At 43.2% G+C, this 21,490-nt stretch overlaps 1 protein-coding gene across 9 annotated transcripts in view; it reads left to right on the top strand.

Annotated features, from left to right (window-relative positions):
• Positions 1-21,490, top strand: part of sox5 (SRY-box transcription factor 5) — a 225,593-nt gene that overhangs the window by 26,734 nt on the left and 177,369 nt on the right. For 5 of the 9 annotated variants that reach the window (XM_056424351.1, XM_056424349.1, XM_056424350.1 and 2 more), the window contains 2 exons: positions 17,339-17,403; positions 17,991-18,091. The exons of 1 other annotated variant lie outside the window; for it this stretch is intronic. The gene's annotated coding sequence lies outside the window, so the exon portion shown is untranslated. The remainder of the gene's footprint in view (positions 1-17,338; positions 17,404-17,990; positions 18,092-21,490) is intronic. 3 more of the 9 variants (XM_056424353.1, XM_056424352.1, XM_056424354.1) reach the window with 3 other exon arrangements.

Here is a 21,490-nt window from a genome sequence, read left to right as displayed (position 1 = left end):
TTTCTGAAACAACCATTGATTCAGAAAACTCAAGGTGGATGCATGTTGCAGTCAACTTCTTGCTTGTTAAGGGGATCAGGTACTGAGGCTTAATATATGTAAGGAAATGTAAATGTAGAGCACAGAAATTCCTATTAAATTTCAGATCAAAATCCCTCAAAAATCGTAAGTCGATTTTTTTTGTTGAATGAAATCGAAAGACAATTTATTCTACACTATGTGTCTAAACGTGGGTGCGGTGCGGTTGGGATAAATTTCAAATTAGGCAGGGAAAAAATGTCAAACAATGCAAATGAACAGTGTACACAATTATACAATGTAGTCTCAAATATGGGAAAAGACTGTTACTTTTATGCAAATCTTTTTTTTTTTTCAATCTTTTGTAAACAAGATGGCAGAAATTGTTACTTTGGTTATACAGCAATCACAGACAATCAAAACAGTCAAGCATCAAGACTTGTTACAGCCTGCAGCTGTCAAAAATGGGAAAAGGACGTTATTATTACACAAAACATTTAACAATATACTGTAGAATGGGAGAATATTTGTTACTTTAAACAAAACTGCCAATTTAGCACGTCGCATAAATAGGTGTCAGTTTCTTAACAGCTCATGAGAAATCGATTACTCGTACGTCCAACGGACGACTGTAATAATAACCACTATTTTTCCAAAAAACAGTAAACCCAAAACTATCCTTTGAAACCGACTAAAATAAAAACCTCAGTTTTGAAACGGTGATGAGAAATCAATTACTCGTAAGCCTAATGGCATTACTGTAATAATAACCACTGTCTTTTCCCAAAAAACAGTAAACCCAACACTATTCTCTAAAACTGTCAATCAAAAAAACAAAAAGATAAACAAATAAAAACTCAGTACTGAAACAGTGATGAGAAATCAATTACTCGTACGCCTAACGGCATTACTGTAATAATAACCACTATTGTTTATCAGAAATCAATAGTAAACCCAACACTATATCTTTAACACTGGCAATAGTACTCAAAGAAAAATATCTCTTAAATCCAAATTGTCAAAAATGCATTGGTGAAAACAGCAGCAGCATGCAACTCTGGTGTGTCGGATGCAATTTCCTACACCAACCACACGATGGTGCTAAAAGGTTAACCCCTTAATCCCCTTTAAAAAGTATCTATTTCAGAACCCCTAGGAGGCGCGAATCCAAATCGTAATGGCGTCTTCTACTATGCTAATGTGTCTCACCCCCACTGACCTCGTGTCTTCTCACAAAGGGAACAAGAAAAAATGTAGTTTGACCTGGCCCGTGGTGAATCCGACTCGCACTTTTTTACCCCATGTACAGTATTAAAACAAAAAATTAGCACGTTGATCTGGTCATAACAGTTCGTTAATAGCGTACTTACACGTAAGTGTATCGGGCTCGCCGGCCGTCAATCACACTATTAAATTGAGTCTACCCAACAGTTATTTAACTTTAGTTTTCTAACGCTCTGTCTAAATATTAGACTCTAGACCACGTGTCGTTCTTCACAAATGATTTCAATGTGCGCCGATGGCCGGAACTTCCCAGCTCAAGCTTACGGGCGTGCACGTCGCAAGCTCAACAAAAACCTCCGCAATGACCCATGCGACAAACAAAAGTTAAACATTCAATACGTATGCAACATAACAAACAAAGCATGCATGCACCTGTGTGCAACAAACAAACAACATATAGGACAAACTACTCCAATCCGCTGCAAAAACTTCTCCCACGGACTTGTGCCCTTATCGTCGTTTTCGACGGTAAAAAAAGTCAATATTTTTATCCGAGGGGCTTCACACCACTCCACACGCTAAATTTCTATTCATAAGCTATGCAGATTTGATTTAACTGGTTCTGCCTTACCGTATGAGTTGCCCGTGGTTCGTCTGGAGTAGCGTGAAGTCGCCCGGTCCTGTCGAGCCACGAGGTCCAACAGTCCACGTTGGGCTCCAACTATTAACGTGCGGTCAAACTGGAGGTCCCGTGCTCGCTAAAAAATGAGAATCTGAATCCGATAGATACGGTTAACAATATTTAATGGCAAGAAGTCTAAGCAGTAAATTGAAAGCGCTCTCTCTCGTGTCCCGGCTGCCGGCCCCTCACGGAGCTCAGCCTCCCCCCTCCGGGGCTTACCTGTGAAAGCTAGTTTTTTCTACAAAAACGCAGTCATATACTCTTCCTGTTTCCGGTCTAACGTCACTTCCGGTTCCAGTCGCTTTCACAATAAGAATCCCGTCAATTAAAGTCACCTTCACAATAAAAGTCTCTTGTTATTGTAAGTCACGTCACGGATTTCAACCGGCTTCGTCAATCTATAATACTAACATAGTCACTCTCATGCAATACATTAATTTTTGCCATTTACATTTGCATAGAGTAAACATTACCCCTATGCTTCATAATACATTAATATCAATATTCTCCTTAATATTGTCTATTATAATATCTTTCTATATGTATTAATTTAAACCATAAGACCCCTGCAGATGTTATCAAAATAAACTATTACAACTTAACAATAGCTTAAATTAACCCGATGATAGAAGTCGGGCTATCTCGGTTTCTCAAAGGCTGATCAGTGCTCAAACAATCTTGTTAATTCAAACCAGACTTCAGTCATCAGGATAGTGGCGCGTGCCCGTCCTACTTCAAACGGGAGAAGCGTCGATCACTGAAACCAGGATTTTCACTACATGGGTATTGGACACTATGTTATTAGCCTATAAAGCTGGCAATTGCAAGGTGCATGACTCCTATTCTCAAAGACATATGATTGTTTTTATAGTGATGAAAATGATGACATAAGTTCCTGCACATTAATGCTGTTTAAAGCCTTTTTCAAGATTCAAGATTCAAGATGTTTTATTTGTCACATACACACACAGGGTGTGCAGTGAAATGAAAGTGGCAATGCTCAGCAGGAATGTGCAAGGGCAACAAGTACACACTATTTACAATAAAAAACAACACAATATTTACAGTAAGTGTGTGTGTGTGTGTGTGTGTGTGTGTGTGTGTGTGTGTGTGTGTGCCTAAGAGGGGCAGTTGTGTGGGTCTATGTGGGTTCGATTGACTACGTCTGTCTCGTTTGGGCCAGAGGGCGAATTGACGGCTTAGAACAAGGGTCGGGAACCTATGGCTCTTCCGGTGAGGCATATGGCTCCCAGACAATTTTGAGTTGAGAAAAAAAAAATCTCCGCCCGCCCCCCTGTAATTTTCTCTATTGCGCCAGATTACAGGAGAAGTAATGTAAGGTCCCTTTTCTTAAAGAGCACGTCTTTGTTCTTTTATTAAACTAAACAGCCGTCTGTTATTGATCGTATCGAACCAACAGCATGTTATTCTGTCTCTACGTGTCGCGTTAACACTTCTGCAGAGCTCCGATGCCGGCGTGTGCGCGCGAATCGGGGCGGAGCAAAGAAAAAGTCACCTGCAACCCCCCCCCGTAGCATCATGCAGCACCAGAAGTCGCATTAATAATATACGTTAAAAATACTCTATGGCTCTCAATGAAATATATTTGGAAATATCTGGCTTTTATGGCTCTCCCAGTCAAAAGGTTCCTGACCCCTGGCTTAGAAGGTCTTGTAAATAAATGATTCCTCGTGGGCAGAATGGATAGCGCTCGTATAGAAGTCATCATGACGTGATAATGGATCTCGGCGATCTCGAAGAACTCTCTCCCTGTGAAACGTTAATCTAACTAATATCACTCCGTCACGAATGGGATCTCTGAGGAAGGGAGCTGCAAGCTTATCCAGCTAATTTAAGTTAGCCTGTGCTGGTGCAAGTTCAAATGTGTGGATGTGTTGCTATGGTGATTTTGCCAAACCGTCTCGCGACACTGGACACTCGTTACACCGGGTTTGGTGGAGGGCGAATGGGATTGGACTTGACGCGTCGAGTGTGGCTGCCGAAGAGCCCCAGCCGAGTTTGGATAACAATCCCTTCCACGCGCACACCTGCACCGTCGCTGCTCTACGTGCTAAGTGCTAATTAGCAGAACAAAGCATCTGTTGTTCTTTTAAGCACACGACAGTTAAATATTTCATCTATCCGCCTGTCTCCACCGATCCTCAGCTCCGCTGGAGGAGCAAGAGGAGGCAAGCTGACAGCGCGCACACACACACACACACGCACACACACACACACACACACACACAAACGCACAGGCACGCATGAGCACACATTTATGTACAAGATAGCATACACATAAATAGACATGCTGAGACACACACACACACACACTCTGCCTGCACCCTCATCTAAGCTGACAGCAGCATCAGCATAATGTGCCATATTAAAGTGAACAGGACCGTAACCATAACCACCCCCCCCCCCCCCCTTAAAGAGAGCGCTTTGGGCAGAGAGCTGGAGGTTTGGTCTGAGAGAGACGGGGGGCCAGTGGCTAAGTGCTTATTACCCTCCCTCCCCTGATAGTCACAAATTCACACTTTGTTCTCCCGCCGTCGGAGAGAGGGGGGCGATTAAGAGAAAGAGAAAAAGGACCACAACCTGGAGAGAAAGGAGAAGGTTAAGTGAGTCGACTGATTTGAGACGGGGAAAAAGACGAATCTGATGCTCCGTTCCTCTCTTTTCCCACCGTCTTCTTTCCCCCTCTCCTTCTCCTTCCATCTCTGCCTCTCGTGGCTTGAAGAAGGAGTGTGGGGGCAGAGCGCTCTCGTCTTGTTAAACGGCTGGCAGATGACAGAAAAATTAGAGGCATTTCGCTCTTGACAGGTTGTTGTGTGTGCGCGCGTTTCTAGAAAAAAAATATTCTCTCGGTTTTTTTTCTGCTTCAAATGTTTTTTGGCAGTTTGTTTTCAGTCAAGCTGTCTCGGCAGCGCAATAAGTGCAACCGGTGCGCGCACACACACACACACACACACATGCAACATATTTTGTGTGTGTTCTCATAGGAGACAGATCTGATTTTGTGTTCTCAGATTGGTGGCAATGGGAGGAGGGAGACGAGCCGTTCGCTCACAAAGACGTCTTCCCCTCCGCTAATTATCGAGACAGGCTTTGATTGCCTGTTTGGAAACAGTTTTTCAAACAGCTATAATGACGATGATTAGGCGACGCTGCGAGTTCAGTGCAGGCGGAGGTAGGAGGTAGGAGGCCTCAGTCGGTCGGTCCAAACATTTTACGCAAAGATGTGTTTTTTCCCGCTGCCGCGTTTGCGTGTCATCTTTTAAAAGGACCTTTTTTTACATCGCACTGCAGGCTTCTGCCTCATGCCTTCCCTCTGGTTGAGCTGACTACGGTGCCTTCAGGTCCTAACCACCACCTTCTGAAACAGTGGATGTGTGACATTTTTATTTTTTTACTTTTTTAAAAGTAAAGTGTTACACCCCCGTTCCTACTAATGGATATATATAGTGATACATTTATGACGCATTACTTTACATGACAATTGAGACACATTTATGCTGTTTGGTAGGGGCGCTCGGGTCAGGGTTTTAGGAGTCGATCATTGTTCACGCGCTTTATTTGAAGCCTTCTCTTTATTGTGTGACATTATTTATTCATAGAAATCCCAATTGATCGGGAGATCGGCATGAAAGCTTTCTAGCCGCAGATCGCCTCCAAGAGAGAGGATATCTGCACATTCGTGTTGATAAAGACACGAGTCAGCGTCTGTATCCTGAAGCCTGGATGCCCTCGTGGTTCAGGTCCAGCGCTCTTTTTGATGTGGACGGATTGATCTATTTTGGGTCTAATTCAGACACACACACGCACACTTACACACACGCACACAGTCGCATCGCTATGCAACAGCTCGGGTCCGTGTTTACTTCCTGTCATTGATCACATCCACTGCAACAGGAATTAAACTGGGAGATATTTCCGATGTTTATTTCACAACAATTATATATTTTTTCAGAGAATCTTATTTTCAACAACTTGAAAAATGCAAATATCTGAATATTATTTCAGGAATCAAGCAGTCTCCTCACTCTTCAGTGGACGTGAGTAACATGCCTCATAATCAATTAATCAATTAGCAAATGAATCGCTGATGTAAATGGTTGCGAGTTGAGGATCTCGTTTCGTTCATTCTAGAGTCCAATGAGTTCAAAGGAAAGAGGACTGTCCAACAACACGCACGAGTGAATGAGGCGCTCAAGGAGGAGATTCAAGGAATGCACGGTCTGCGGATATTCACTAATGTTCCCAAACATTAGAGAAAGTCCTTCATCGGAATATGCTGTAAAATATGTAATATATGTTCCAACTAAAAAAAGACACTTCAATACTTTCAATTGAATAACCCTCGTAATATATATATATAAATATATATATAGCAAGAGAGAGAGGAGAGGGAGTATTTGTTGAGTAATAAAGTTTATTAGCTTCTTGAGTATCTAGACCAAAGCAGGATTTATTGTGCCGTTTCTGTGCTGTGCTTCCTAGAGTTCCCCTGTCAATCAAACAGTATGGGCGGGCCCACTGCGCCCTATTTCTGATCAAGTTGCTCTAGCTGGATCTATTTTCTTTTCTTTTTCACTCGGTCGTCTGTCGCCGTGCTCGCTAACCACTCAGATCCCTGTGACTTCTTCTTCTCCCACGACAGAGGACTCTCCAGCCTGACACGGCACCTTCAGAGCGACAAATGGAAGCTCTTTCATGAACTGGATGTGTCAGTCAACGATGAACGGTAGCACGAATGACATCAATGTTATCACTGATGGGAAGAGGCCAGAGGGCACAGCTGCTGTTTTGGCCTACGGGAATGTATCAGCATCCGCACACCCACAGTAAACACACAAAGTGGAGCAGGTATAGGGAAACACACAAAGGCATCAAGTCATGGGTGGAGCCTTCACACGTACTCACACACGACTGCCTTTAAAACACCAACACATGTTACACATGGGATTAGCGAGATGTTTGTGAGATCAAATGTTGTCCTCCATCTTCCTCTTCCTCCCTCTCTTTATATCTTATGTGGAGAATAATCCTCTGGTGGAATTAATCTCTTTTCAATAGTGTTTGTTACCACGCTGAGATAGAATTAAAGCTCTTGTTCCACATCCGGGTGTGATGTATGTGTGTGTGTGTGTGTATGTATGTGTGTATAAGAGTGCGTCAAAGACACATACACACACACATATATATATACACTACCGTTAAAAAGTTTGGGGTCACTTAGAAATGTCTTTATTTTTCAAAGAAAAGCACTGTTTTTTCAATAAAGATAACATTAATCAAAAATACACACTATATATTGTTAATGTGGTAAATGACTATTCTAGGTGGAAACGTCTGGTTTCGAATGAAATATCTCCATAGGTGGATAGAGGCCCATTTCCATCAACTATCACTCCAGTGTTCTAATGGTACATTGTGTTTGCTAATCGCCTTAGAAGACTAATATCTGATTAGAAAACCCTTGTGCAGCTGAAAACAGTTATGCTGGTGATATAAGCTATACAACTGGCCTTCCTTTGAGCTTGAAGTTTGAAGAACGAAATTAATACTTCAAATATTAATCATTATTTCTAACCTTGTCAATGTCTTGACTATATTTTCTATTCAATTTTCAATTCATTTGATAAATAAAAGTGAGTTTTCATGGAAGACACACAATTGTCTGGATGACCTCAAACTTTTGAACGGTAGTGTATATATATATATATATATGTGTGTGTGTGTGTGTGTGTGTGTGTGTGTGTGTGTGTGTATAAGAGAGTGTCAAAGACACATACAAACACACACATATACAGTATACACATACAGTATATATTAGAGTATACTAAATCTATATTGGAGCATTCTAAATTTATATATCAGAACATTTTATATCTGTGTTTGGCATTCTAAATCTATGTATTAGAGCATTCTAAATATATATATATATATATATATATATATATATTAGAGCATTCTAAATAGCATGTTAGCATTTAGCTCAATGCGCTGCAGTGCCACAGTGCAGTCTATCGAGCCGCGAGCGTGGCTAATAACTTGCTGTTGACATGATGGCATGTTGACAAAGTGAACATTTCACTTGCACCTTACCATCTAGCACGAAGGATTTCACGCAGTTCTCAGATTATCCCCTCCACCCACTAATGACACAATTAAAGGCCTTCATTGTGTTTGGCATGGAAAGCAACATTGTTGTTTGTCACTTTTGGCTAATTTGTTGGCCGACAGTCAGGTGAGTTCTGTTCGTATTACCCACAGCGATGCGTTCAGCAGCTGAACCCGCTGAGCAGAACCACCAGACGGTGCAAGTCCGTCTTCAGAGGGCTCTGACCCACACGTCTTATTTCTCCTCCGAATTTTGGTTGTTTTTACTCGGAACCGTTAATCGCGTTACGGCATTAAAGGAGCGCGCCTGGTCCTCGTAGAACGTCTTCAGACAACGGGGTTGCTGTGTCGGAAACCTGGAGAGGCGGCAAGACAACGTGCCAAACACGTGACTTTGCCGCCGCCCGTCTCTCAGAGACAGAAAGACGGGACGCGAGACATCGACAGGAAGAAGGAGAGCTGTAATTTAGCCGGCTGACAGAGGAAGTGAGATCTTGTGGGGGTGTGTGAGTGTGACAGTCTAAATGAATAGAGACATCAGTGTGTGTGTGTGTGTGTGTGTGTGTGTGTGTGTGTGTGTGTGTGTGTGTGTGTGTGTGTGTGTGTGTGTGTGTGTGTGTGTGTGTGTGTGTGTGTGTGTGTGTGTGTGTGTGTGTGTGTGGACGTTACGATGGATCTGTGCTGGGTGTGTTTAACTCACCCTGTCAAACCCAAGACAGCCCTAAGTGTTTTTATCAACCTTCCTCCTCCATTCTTTTCCTTGTCACAGCTCTGTGGGGTAAAGCCCACTGTGTGTGTGTGTGTGTGAGAGAGTGTGTGTGTGTGTGTGTGTTGTCTTGGGACAGCCAAAAGGGAAATCTGCAACAGGTAGGTGCACCACGCAATCCCAAATGTTCTGCCGGGGTCACCGGATCTCAGGAGAGGGAAGGAGTAAGCCAGCCCTCATCGTTCACAACGCGACTCTCTGCAGACGTTCGGTCTCACTCGGCTTCGGAGAATCTTGACACTCGCTGCACACGAGGTTAATAGCTCAGCCCACTGCTGTTCGCCAGAGCCTGATCCCTTCATGGTTGCTTCTTTGACTTTTGTGGTCTTTTAATAAGCTCTGAGCGAGGAGCTGCCACCGTTGCTCCCAGTCACCGGTAAGTGGAGCTCCACCGCTGGAAGCCACTGAGACAATGGCGAGTCAGTGTGGGCGCTTCGCTTTTTGAACCGTCCGTTTTCAAAAGATGCGTTTGTATCTGCGTCTGTAAATGTTGGCCGGAATGTTTGAAACATTTCCGGGCCTCGTCTTCTCGGGGGGCTTTTGACCTCGACACGACATCGAACGACGGAACAGATTCAGCCGTCAGTGTTGAGCACCGCGGGAACAATTCTCCTGACGCCAAAGTGTCGGACAGCGCCGCGGTTGCATAGAAGCGCCTCCGCTTCTATTTTCCTCTCGTCTCCCTGCGTTCCTCTTCCTCTCTACCTAGAGCAGAAATTACAGAAGCAGTTGTGCAGGAATAATACACAACTCTCAGGGATTGGGTCAAAAGGGCAAGTCCGCATATGGATCCCCAGCCTCCACAAATCCATAGTTCATGCTCGGTCCATAGTTCTCACTGAAACCCTGCAGTAAGTGTGTGTGTGTGTGTGTTAGCCCACAGCTGAATACAAACAATCATTTGAGTCTAACGAGTACAAACAATTGCGCTTATAACAATTGACCTCCTCGATGGCGATTGTGTCGTTCATATCAGCGATAGACTGAATTTATTGCTCCTCACATGTTATCTGCCTTTATTCCGCTTTTACTTGGTTCTCTTTGACATGTGTGTGTAATTCTCGGACTCAAGGCAGAGAAGTTGAAGTTGAAGCAATGTAACTATATGAGGATTGTGTGTAACTTTTGTAAACAAATGAAAAGCTCTGGTGTTTTATACATTTCTAGCTCCTGCAGTATTTCACTTGTACAGGAAGATGAAATCCTCTTTTTTGTGTGAGGGAGATTACCTTAGGGCACAGTGTCTGAAAGCTGCTGAGTCCTGAAGAAAGACGGTGGCTGACTCCTGACTCCTAGAATATATACCTCGACCCCTCTCCCTCATCCTTTTCTTTCTGTACACTCAAAGAAATGACTCATTGGATGAACTCAATTAAATTGTTGGCAGGTTTTCCATCCAATAATTATATGCAACTCCAACTCAAATTTAGCACATCAGTGCAATACAATGTAATTAAGTTAGTCCAACTCATTTGTATCAAATACATCTAAAATAAAAGAACGATATTCATTAAATTAAATAAATTTGTGTTTATCCAACTCAAAATATAAACTAACTAACTAACTAAGACAATATGCAAACTCCACACAGAAGGAACGCCCCGACTGGGAATTGAACCCACGGCCCTCTGGCCTTGAGGCGACGGTGCTAGCCACTACACCACCATGCAGCCCTGAAAGTGTCTTCACCTCATGCAAATAACTGATTTTCAGCTGGCGCATGCGCAAAGGGTAGTCCTCAATGAAACACATTTATTTTGAGTTGATATGCACACCATCTAACCTAAATAAATCTAATAAATGAAAGAATTCATACATTTTGTGTTCCACCCATTAAATATAAATATCTATTTTTGTAATTGATTTATTTAAATGTATCAAACAATATTTAAATGTGTCACCTCGAAGAAGGGCTTGAATCGTTTTTGTGAGTGTAACCTAAATAAATCTAATAAATGAAAGTATTCATACATTTTGTGTTACACCCATTCAAAATAAATATCTTCGTTTTGTAATTGATTTATTTAAATGTATCAAACAATATTTAAATGTGTCACCTCTAAGAAGGGCTTGAATCGTTTTTTTTAGTGTATTTGTTTATCGTGATTTGGGTACTTCAGGGAGTTCTCGTTCCTGTTTCTTCTAAAACGCTGTAGAATTGAACACTGAGGTTTGAAAGGGGGTTCCCTTTTAAACATGTCGCATAAACTCTTTGTTGACCGTTTCAAAAGAAGAGGATTTTAATTCAGCGATTGTGCCACGATGTTTTTTAAAGGGCGTCACAAGACCACGGGTGTGACTGTAACTCTGTCATTTCTCAGAAGCGTAACTTTAGCACGATCACATTTGTCTGTTCTTCGATTCCTTCCTCTTCTTTTGAGGCTCTTCTTTGTGACGTGCCGCTTTTCTCGCTTCCCTTTTCTTCCGAAAGCGGTTTCTCGTTCTTTTATTTGAGGACCACGGGGCAGAGAGTGGTGATTTTTGAGGCTGTTTTTAAACCACTCCTTTCACATTGTTCTCATAAATGACCACTTCTCGCCAATAAGTCGAACCAATTAATCCACCCGGAGGCATTGCACATTAAATTAGGTTTTTATACATCTGAAGGCTGAGAACTTTTTAAATCAAACTTTCACAAAATATATTTAAGTTAAAAGTATTCGCACCCTTTATTTAGGTTTCATATTTGCGGCCATTTTTCTCCGGCGTGATGTCGTAATTATCAAAGTCAAAAGACAAAAGATAAATTCCACACAGAGACGTGTTTTTTAACATGTATACAAAACATGTCTACATTTTTATAAACATTATTCATTTCATGAACAATATAGTAATACATTTGTGCCCTGCTAAAAGTTACCAATAGTGGTCCTGACTGACAGGTATATGCACTTTTGAGATAAGTGACCTTGAAACAATAACTTTATTAATAGTCTTCATTCATTTCAGATTCAAGATATTTTCTCAACCATGTGATCAGGTTTTTTTCTTCCCCTCTTCTCCTCGGGGCCGGGGTCTCAGTGAGATGAGTAAGCTGTCCAGCGCGGACTTGTATTGAAGTGGTTACAAGCTTTTGCTTGCACAAAAGGCTTTTGTTTGGTCTGGACATCAAGAGGTTTACTGTCGGGTTCATCAGTGAACAAATACACAGTGATCCGCCCAGCAGGCTGTGGACATGTTTATATTCCCATTTACTTTTTGTTTATTTAACATAAAGTACTTATTGCATCCCTATAACAAATATCGTCAGTGTTACCTCTATCATAGTACTGGCTAGCTGCCCCCAGGCCAATGGGAGACCCCCCACCCCCCAACATACACACACACACACTGAAAAGATTTCCTTTTTCTTAAAAAACAAAAAGAACGCAACAAATCGACTCCAGTGTTTCCCCCTCTATTCATTCTGGAATTTAGCGGCTGTAGATTATATTTCAAGTATTTCAACTCTTACTTGTATTTACCTCTTCGGTAAAGTATTAGCTCCGTAACTATTCAACGTTGCAGCGATTTGCTACAAACCGACCGACCAAATGACTGAATACTGAAGATGTTGTTGACTTCTTCCCCAAATAATTACCGTATGAATGTAATAAAAGAAAACTGGCCTCAACGATGCGAGTCCCATGTTCCCCTTTGTGCCCTGCAGCTTCCGACACATTCCCACCCACTAAACAAAGCGTTTCCAGTCACCGATTGTTCACACTATCTTCTGGGCGCTTGGCTATGTTTAGGGTTCTTTCGAATGTCGCGATAAGGCTTGGAAGAAGCGGACTGGACCGATCCGAGTCACAAGCGTCCTTGGAAAAAGAAAAAAAGCCATGAGATGTCGCGCGTCCCGTTGGCCGGATGACGCGGACAGTTGGGAGGAATCGGCCGTTTGGGCAGACGGATCTGATCTCAGGCTAGCCATCAACCCGCCCACACGCGGCGCACGTGAATCCATCCGATGAAGGCTGACCCCAGATCTCAGCCAGGAGGGGTTGGAGCGCTCCTAAACAGGAAGTGGATGAGATCAAACGCACCAATCTGATTGCGGTGCAGCGAGACTAAACAGCATCACCCCACAGGAAGGAAGTAGCTACGTCTGAATTACAGAGGGAGGGAGAGGGAGAGACAGAGGGAGAGAGAGGGAGAGAGAGAGAGAGAGAGTGTGATTTACACAGACCAGCATTTACATCCCACACCCAAATATTTACCTCTTTGCAACTGCCACCCTCTAGCGCTAACGCTGTGATTAGGCAGAGGGGAGTGTGTGTTTGTCTGGCGGCCTACAAAGTGTGTGAATGTGTGAGTGTACTGTATGTATATAGTCTCTGTCTGCATGTGTGTTTATGTGTATGTGTGTGTGTGTGTAAAGATTGGTGGTCCTACAGGGACCACCTTGGTGAACAATGGCTCTTTTATTCCAGTGGAGCGTTTCACTGGACTCTGTCTCAGAGCAGCCACACACACACACACACACACACACAGATGCACACGCACAGAGCCAGACAGGAAACGCACACATATCCATGCACACACACAAACAGGCATTAATTTGGGAAGTCTTTGGGGGTATCCTGCCGGGGTCAGTTTTCACTTAGACTAGACGCATGTGTGTTTCCCTGTGTGTAGTTAGTCAGGTAATGTGGCTGCAGCTTCAGACACTGTGGAATGTGGTCGTTGGAGTGGACAAGGGAAACAAACCAGAGATGCTTTTTTCTTTTCTTTTTACTCCAGAGAGGTCTCATCCGGTTATGACATCCTAAAGGAATGAGATAAATACTCTTTACCAGACAAAAAGAGGACATCCATCACTTTCTTTCCCAGCTCAAACCTCAGATAGCGAATCCCTCCACATGGCTAAAAACAAGCTGCACTGGATTCGTTGTGAGACGTTAAGAACAAAAGACAAGCGAGGTCTTAAAACTGAAATGAGCTCCACCCCCAGCCACCATGAGATATTGTCAGGGTAACGCCGATGCTGGCAGCATTTCCTCCAGCAGATGGGAAAATGGGAAGGTATGAATGTGTATATCACAGCGAGCTCTGAAGAACAACGCTATCCATGGCCAAGCACGGCGTGATGGATTTCTGCCTGTGGATCGTCACCTGAAATCCACCTGTAAAGCTTATTTGTAATCTTTTTGGAAAATGTAATAACCTCTTTTGTTCTTGTGTTAAAAATATACATACAAAAATCTCTATATTACAACAATCACACATTTACAACGCCCACAATGATGTCTTCAGATTAATGTAGTTGAGGTACTGTGATGTAAAGTGTCACATTACAGAGGGGGAAACCATCTTTTTTTGGTTATTTATGCTCGATCAAAATATTTGACAAAACAACTATCAATATCACTCGTGTTGTTGATTACAATTGTGAGACTTGAAGAAGGTAATGCATCACACTAAAGGTTCACGCTGCTTTCTATGACGTCATCATTCAAATGAAGGCGTCATCCGGCCTGACTAAGTCAATCATGGCCATTTTGCCAAAAGCACTGCACCCACAACTGTTGTTCACATATGTGGTCAGAAATGATGCAGCCACGGCAGCGGGCGCGTCCATTTCTGTCTGTATCTTTCAAATGAAAAGCCCGGTGAGCTCATTGTGACTGCAGCAGCCTGTGAACCTGAGTGTTGGGCAAATCCCTCTGTTGTGGCCTAAAACACATAATTGCTATAGGTTTGCCATCTGCAACTGTCCCAATCCCTTCTCTTGATTGCAACGAGCCCCAAATGACCAGATGTTTCATCACTATTATGGCATTAGAGCTGAGCTCAATAGGCAGATGTGTGTCTCTCTCTGCTGATTGTTGTCTTGATAGAGAATAGTCTGATTACCTCCTCTGATTAGGCCAATGGGCCGCTAATCCCACCACAGCCCCCACAGATCCAGTGTGACAGCCCTGCACCTCTGAGAATGGGAGCAGGTTATACAACACACACACACACACACACACACACACACGCAGTAGTAGACATTAGGGTCTGATGTCAGGGTTTGTGACGTGAGCCTGGCCACTCATCCCAAATGTCATGTTTATCTGATCCGTATCAAAGACCCTGTGACAATGGAACAGATGGGGCTGCCTTTTGTCCTAGGACATGCACACACACACACACACACACACACACACACACATATATATATATATATACTGTATATATATATATATATATATAATATCCCTTGTACCATATTCTATCAAATGATCCATTTGTGTTGCTCTTTGACCCTTGAGCAATAATGACACACCTGGATCTCATGTTACTCCACTGTAACTTTCTCATCGTAGCAACTGCGTTTTAATTAATTTTGAATACAAGTTTTACAGTGTGTAAACACTCAGTATTCAAATCTCTCCAAATGTAATCGTGGTTCAAGAACAACAAAGTGTTGATGTTATTTTCCAAAGTCACTTTAATCTAGAGCTAAATCCTTTATTAATCATTAATTAAACTGGATCAATAGTGCGCCCCATAACACTCACTTTAAAACATGCCTCATATTTTCAATGAAAACCACTGTGCCAATCATCAAAACATGAATTAATAACCCACATAAGAGACGACGACAACAAAGTTTCTAAATTTGAAATAATTTGGCATCCTCTTATTTTAGAACACAATGAACTTTTAATTTGACAATTTTGCCGCATCACACGAGGGAAAGTTAGACCGACACATACCGTAGGCTGCAATAGGGTGGGATTAGGCTTGTTTCAAAGTTAATCCCTTTACTCTAATGTAGTTTTAAAGTTTGGTGCAACATGGCTTGAAGATTAATCGAGGGAGAGGGAGAGAGAGAGAGGGAGGGAGGGAGAGAGAGGGAGAGGGAGAGGGAGAGAGGGAGAGGGAGAGAGAGCCCTGTTGCTGGTGTTTTCCCGAGTGGCCATTGTGTGGAGGAGAGGGAGACCAGCGAGCAACATAAAGCCACCAGTCCGGCTCCAGCAGCCCCACTCGGCATGCACCTGGCGTCCCCTCTCTCTCTCACACACACACACACACCATTATTAATTGCTAATACATATTTATGTGGCACAAATTTGCCATTTGTTTATGCATAAAATTATCAAGCGGGGCGCTTAGCCAAGGAAAACAGTGACCTTTTTAAAGAGTAATAAATGGATCGGTGTGTGTGTGTGCAAGTGTTTATCTAATGGCTGACGCTAAAGAGAGAGGCGTCGGGTTGAAACCAGGAGGAGGAGGGTGGCAGCTTTGTGGCTGGACGTGGTAGAGGGGCGGCGGCGGCCTGCCAAGTGGAGATCCACTGATCTGAATGTTTACCCACAGTTTGTATTTCACACAGGTGATGAGCCGTCTTTGTCCCCGGCTTCATTAGCCGTGTCCGTGTTCACGCTGCCGGTACCGGAGGAGCCTCCGGGAGCGCGAGGGCCGTTTATTTGGCACGCAAGTGAGCATATTCTTTCCTCGTGTGAGGAGGGGAGGGTCAGAGCGAAGCAGCCAGGTGAACCGCAGCCATTAACGTGCTGCAATAACATACTTTTCAAACGTATACTCCACCCACTTTATATTGAATTATATATTCATATAATAATAGCTCCAGTATTTTCTCTGCTTTTTTTCTGATTGGATCTCAAGCAAGAGATTTCGGATCGGGGCTGAATGGACCAGACTGGGATGGAATAGGACAACATGGACTGAAGATGGATGCTAATCAATATTACTTTAATGTGGAATGAATATGCAGCTACAGCCAGTCAGCTGATCTCAGCATGAGGACCAGAAAGAGCCCTGAGCTCTGTCTGAAGGCGACACAGTCCCCTAGCAGTAGTTCTGAAGCTTATTAATTAATGTGTTAGTTTAAAAATGTAAATGTGCTGTTTTTATGGTGGGTTGCGAGCCAAACTATTTCTTGGCTGGATGCAGATATTTTTCCGTGAGCTTTCCAGGCAACGTCCACATTTAATCTAACAATGAAGTAACAACGGCAAAACAATTAAAAAGTGCCATTTCCAAATTCAGAAGATGAAGCCTTTTGAAACAGCATCTGAACAAAAAAAATCGAGGCTGGACGAATAGATTCCCCGGTCGACGGACGCATTCTGCTTTGCACATTTAAAACAAAAAGATATTTAAAGAACAAACAATTTTCTTTTTTTTAACGGTGTATTCAGTCGTTGGTGTTGAGGCCCACATACTGCAGCGCTCTATGGTTTTAAAGCTTCCCCTTTACACTTTGAATCTGCTCAGATCTGTTCCTCTTCATGCTTTACTTTCCTCTCTTTCTTTTTGAAGAGTTCCCTTCTCTCCTTTTTTTCCTCCCTCTCTCTTTGTCTCCTCTCACAGTCATGGATTCTCTCCACTCTCCTTCAGTCGGTCTGATGATGTCATCTGCGGCGCACTTCATTTGTCCACTTTCCTCCTCTCGCCTCTGTAACATCCCTGTAGTGGTGTTTTATCTGTGTGTGTGTTTGTGTGTGTGTGTTGCCGTGTTATAGTCGACCTGGCTGTGTCCCTGAGTGTGAACCCCAGCTAAATCCCTCTCTTCTGTTTCTCTTTACCAGGGTTGCTCGTGTCTCTGATGGGTCTCCACTCTTCAGTAGAGCCACCTCTCCCGGAGCGCTTGTAGGTCAGCTGCTATTTTCATTCCACACTCACACACACACACACACACACACACATGCACACATGCACACGCACACCGACAGACACGCTGCATTTAAATATGTAAGTGCTCAAGGGACTGGTTTTTAAAACTGTGACAAACAAACGGTGACCGTCTCTCTCTCTCTCTCTATTCCCCCCTTTGCTCCCTCTCTCTGTCGCCCTTCTTTCATGTGGCCATTGTGAGGTCACACACAGGGCTCAAGTCAGTTTCCATGACTACACAGTCAGCATCCAGCCAATCGGCATTCTCAGCTGGCCTCTAGTGGGCAGTCAGTACGCATCATATCTGTACATCTGACATGGAGGGGCAAGGGGGAGGAGAGTGTGTGTGTGTGTGTGTGTGTGTGTGTAGGAGGGGTGGGTGGTACAGTGGCCTGTGAGGACATTTTTGTTCTACTTAGTGTCAATTAAATGTATAATATGGCATTTTAATGTAGCCATGTAGTTTTAGTAAAAGCATTCATTGATCTGAGTCGTTTCTTCCATATTCTATCGAGGCTGAAGAGCACATGACCAAATTCAGTCTTTTCTTTTCAATCCGCGTCTCAGAAACCATGTAGAAACCTCCACGGGGACCCGAGACTCACCCAGATACACAAGTAAACACTACAGGAACAAGATTGGACTTCTCCTGTGGGACGGACAGGAACGTGAGTTTATTTTTGCACCAACTTCCCACCACGTCCACTCTTAGATCGAGCACCTGTACTACGTCCACATCCTCCATACCGCTCCTCACGTAAAGCAGAGTGAGATCGTATTTCTGGAGAACAGCAGCTTTTAAAACAACAAAGATCTGATTCATTTTCTGTCTTTTTATCCCAAAGGGTGGTTTAAAATGGGCCATTTTGTTGTTAAATATAGTGTTTACAAGTTCATTTATCATGTGTTTATTTAAAGAAAAAATAATAAATAAAAGAGTTGTACTTTCCCCAGCGATACATTTCAAACATGTGGCCTGGAAACCTGTAAGTATCGTCTCAGTGCAAACGGACAAATACAGTGAGCTGCGTCCTCCGCTGTTTGTTCTGTTGTGTTCTGCCGTTTGTTTGTGGTTGGCGCTGGGAGTTGAACTTGTGTATGAATCGGGACTGTGCGAGCATGAGGGGTTGAGGGGGCCAGCGATGGCCAGAGAACAGCATATAGAGGGGTTTTGGAAAACTTGGATTGCTTGTTTGTCCAATGCAAGCTGTGGGACAGCAAAGGACAGCTGAGACAAAAGAGACATATGGGGCTTCAACACAGAGCCGGCTTTATTTGTATTTATTTTTCAGCACTGAGAAATACACCCCATGTGGTCAAATTGTTCCTCTACTTTTCTTTATATTTTCAGTAGAGAGAAAAGTGTCACTTTTGAGCTTGTGAGGGTTAGGGTAAATAGAAAAGGCGATAGAAAAGGGAAGACACAAGAGTTAATTGCGTGACGGGTGAGGTGAGTGAGGTCAGTGTGGTGGGGACATCTGACTCGCTGCTGAGGAACCACGAGGACGGGGTAGAAGTGCAAAGAGCAACACGCCATCTGCCCAAAGGACAAAGAGTGGGATCTATAGATGTTAATACGTATATCTATCTATCTATAGAAGCACATGGACATACCCACACACATTGTACACGTGGTCAGAAACCCAAAAAGAAAAAAGCACGAGCACATTCTCACTGGACACACACGCACCCACAAACTTTCAGACGCACTCGAATGTGTGTGAACACATTCACTTGACCACCAGCACACACACACCGACACTTTGACTGAAACAGACTTTATGTCACTGCTGTCTCTTCATCTGCCAGAGCGGCCATCCAGAAAGCCCTGTCCTCAAATCAGTGTGTGTGTGTGTGTGTGTGTGTGTGTGTGTGTGATCCTTCCTGTCAGACTCCACTAAAGTGGCATGCTTCACAGGGCATTATATTGTCTGACATATGGGTTTCTCTCCTCGGCTCCGTCCAGGAAACGAGGCCAAGCGGGCAGCCTCCGAGTGGAGCCCTTGGGTCGGACGCCGTTTCCATGCCGGCCAGTTGAAACTGGGCTACCGGCAGGCGCTCCGCTAACGGGGTCGCCAGCTCCAGCGCTCGGGTCACTTTGTTGTGTGTTGGGTTTTTCCCGCTCAGCTTCTGGGTCAGCGCCGCCGTGAGTCACCGTGACGGACACACCTTTCTGTGGATTGCTCACCGGTGTCCTTCCTGTGTGTACACACATGTGGCTCTGCCGCTAATTAGAGAGAGAGTTCATTATTATGATAACAAATGTTTAAGTCTCTGTGTCGGGCTCACAGTGACCTCTGTGGTTTGGAGTTCAGCTCCACTCCGGTGCCCCTGTTTGTGTTCTCACATTGACACGTCAACCTCCGTTAACTTTTTTGTGGAAGTTACTGCTCGCTGGTAAATGGAGCATATCCTGCTGTCACTTTTCAAATTAAAAGCTTTCCACCGGAAAATTGTTGGGACACTTTTATTGTGAAGACTGCGTATGAAAAGCTTTCCTTTTTTTATTAATCTACAGACACTATATTTTGCCCTTATTTTTTAATTTTTTTGGGGTTGGAGTTGCATAATCGTGCAGTCACAATGCAGAAGCCATGCAGCGTGGACTGTTGGTAGAGCGTTGAAGGAAGCTTTTATTCTGTATACTGATAAGGTTTCTCATTGGTAGAGTGCTTGCAACCCAGGACTCTCTCTAAGTGAGAGGGAGATGTGAAAGCATTCCTGGTTCTGTTCACATTTCCACAGGGGGAATTGGTGGAATGCTTTTATTGTGAAGAAGATTCAGTAAATTCAATGTTTGTTAACTTCATTAGCTGTGCATCTCTAAAATAAACAACAACCACAAACAGAGGATGAGGCCTTGTGATGACTGAGTATATACAATAATGTAGATCATATAAATCACAACAACCTAGCCGATGACTTGATTTATTGCTTGTTCTGTTTTCTGACGCCGATCTGATGGACCCGTTTCCCTGTTGAATCCCATCCGCTGGGAGCTCTCGGTGCCGTGTGCAGATCTTTTGTCCGACCTCAGCATTCAGTTTGTGTTTTGATCCGGCACTGTGGACATCGTTCGGACCTTTTGTGACACGTGTTTGTCTCTGGAACATGTACGCTATTCACATATCTTACAAACACAAAGACCATGACCAAAACATGAACGTTCTCCTTGACAATATATTTAGAGGACTGTAGAAATCATTTTGAGGTGCTTGAAAGAGCAAAACTCAACATGTGTGACCAACATTTGCATATACTTTCACAGTTGCGTGTGTGTACACTACCGTTCAAAAGTTTGGGGTCACTTAGAAATGTCTTTATTTTTCAAAGAAAAGCACTGTTTTTTCAATAAAGATAACATTAATCAAAAATACACACTTTACATTGTTAATGTGGTAAATGACTATTCTAGGTGGAAACGTCTGGTTTCTAATGAAATATCTCCATAGGTGTATAGAGGCCCATTTCCATCAACTATCACTCCAGTGTTCTAATGGTACATTGTGTTTGCTAATCGCCTTAGAAGACTAATATCTGATTAGAAAACCCTTGTGCAATTATGTTAGCACAGCTGAAAACAGTTATGCTGGTGATATAAGCTATACAACTGGCCTTCCTTTGAGCTTGAAGTTTGAAGAACAAAATTAATACTTCAAATATTAATCATTATTTCTAACCTTGTCAATGTCTTGACTATATTTTCTATTCAATTTTCAATTCATTTGATAAATAAAAGTGAGTTTTCATGGAAGAAACGAAATTGTCTGGATGACCCCAAACTTTTGAACGGTAGTGTATGTACAGTATGTGATATTCCACGATAATGTTCCATAAATCCTGTGGCCAATGGAGTCATGCATATACAGTTATGCACTTTGGATGGGATACATGTGAAAACTCTTCCCCTTCCACCATGACCAATCCGTGTCAAAGACATGGAACATTGACCCCCACCTGGGTGCTTACTTTTTTTCTCATGTGCATGTATACGTGTGTGACACACAGAGTGGGTGGGTCGGTGTGTTTACAAGTATGTGGGTGCAGAAGAGCTGATGGCATAAACA

This window comes from Pseudoliparis swirei, chromosome 10, assembly GCF_029220125.1.
Source record: "Pseudoliparis swirei isolate HS2019 ecotype Mariana Trench chromosome 10, NWPU_hadal_v1, whole genome shotgun sequence".
NCBI lineage: Eukaryota > Metazoa > Chordata > Actinopteri > Perciformes > Liparidae > Pseudoliparis > Pseudoliparis swirei.
This window is presented reverse-complemented; position numbering and strand designations above follow the sequence as displayed.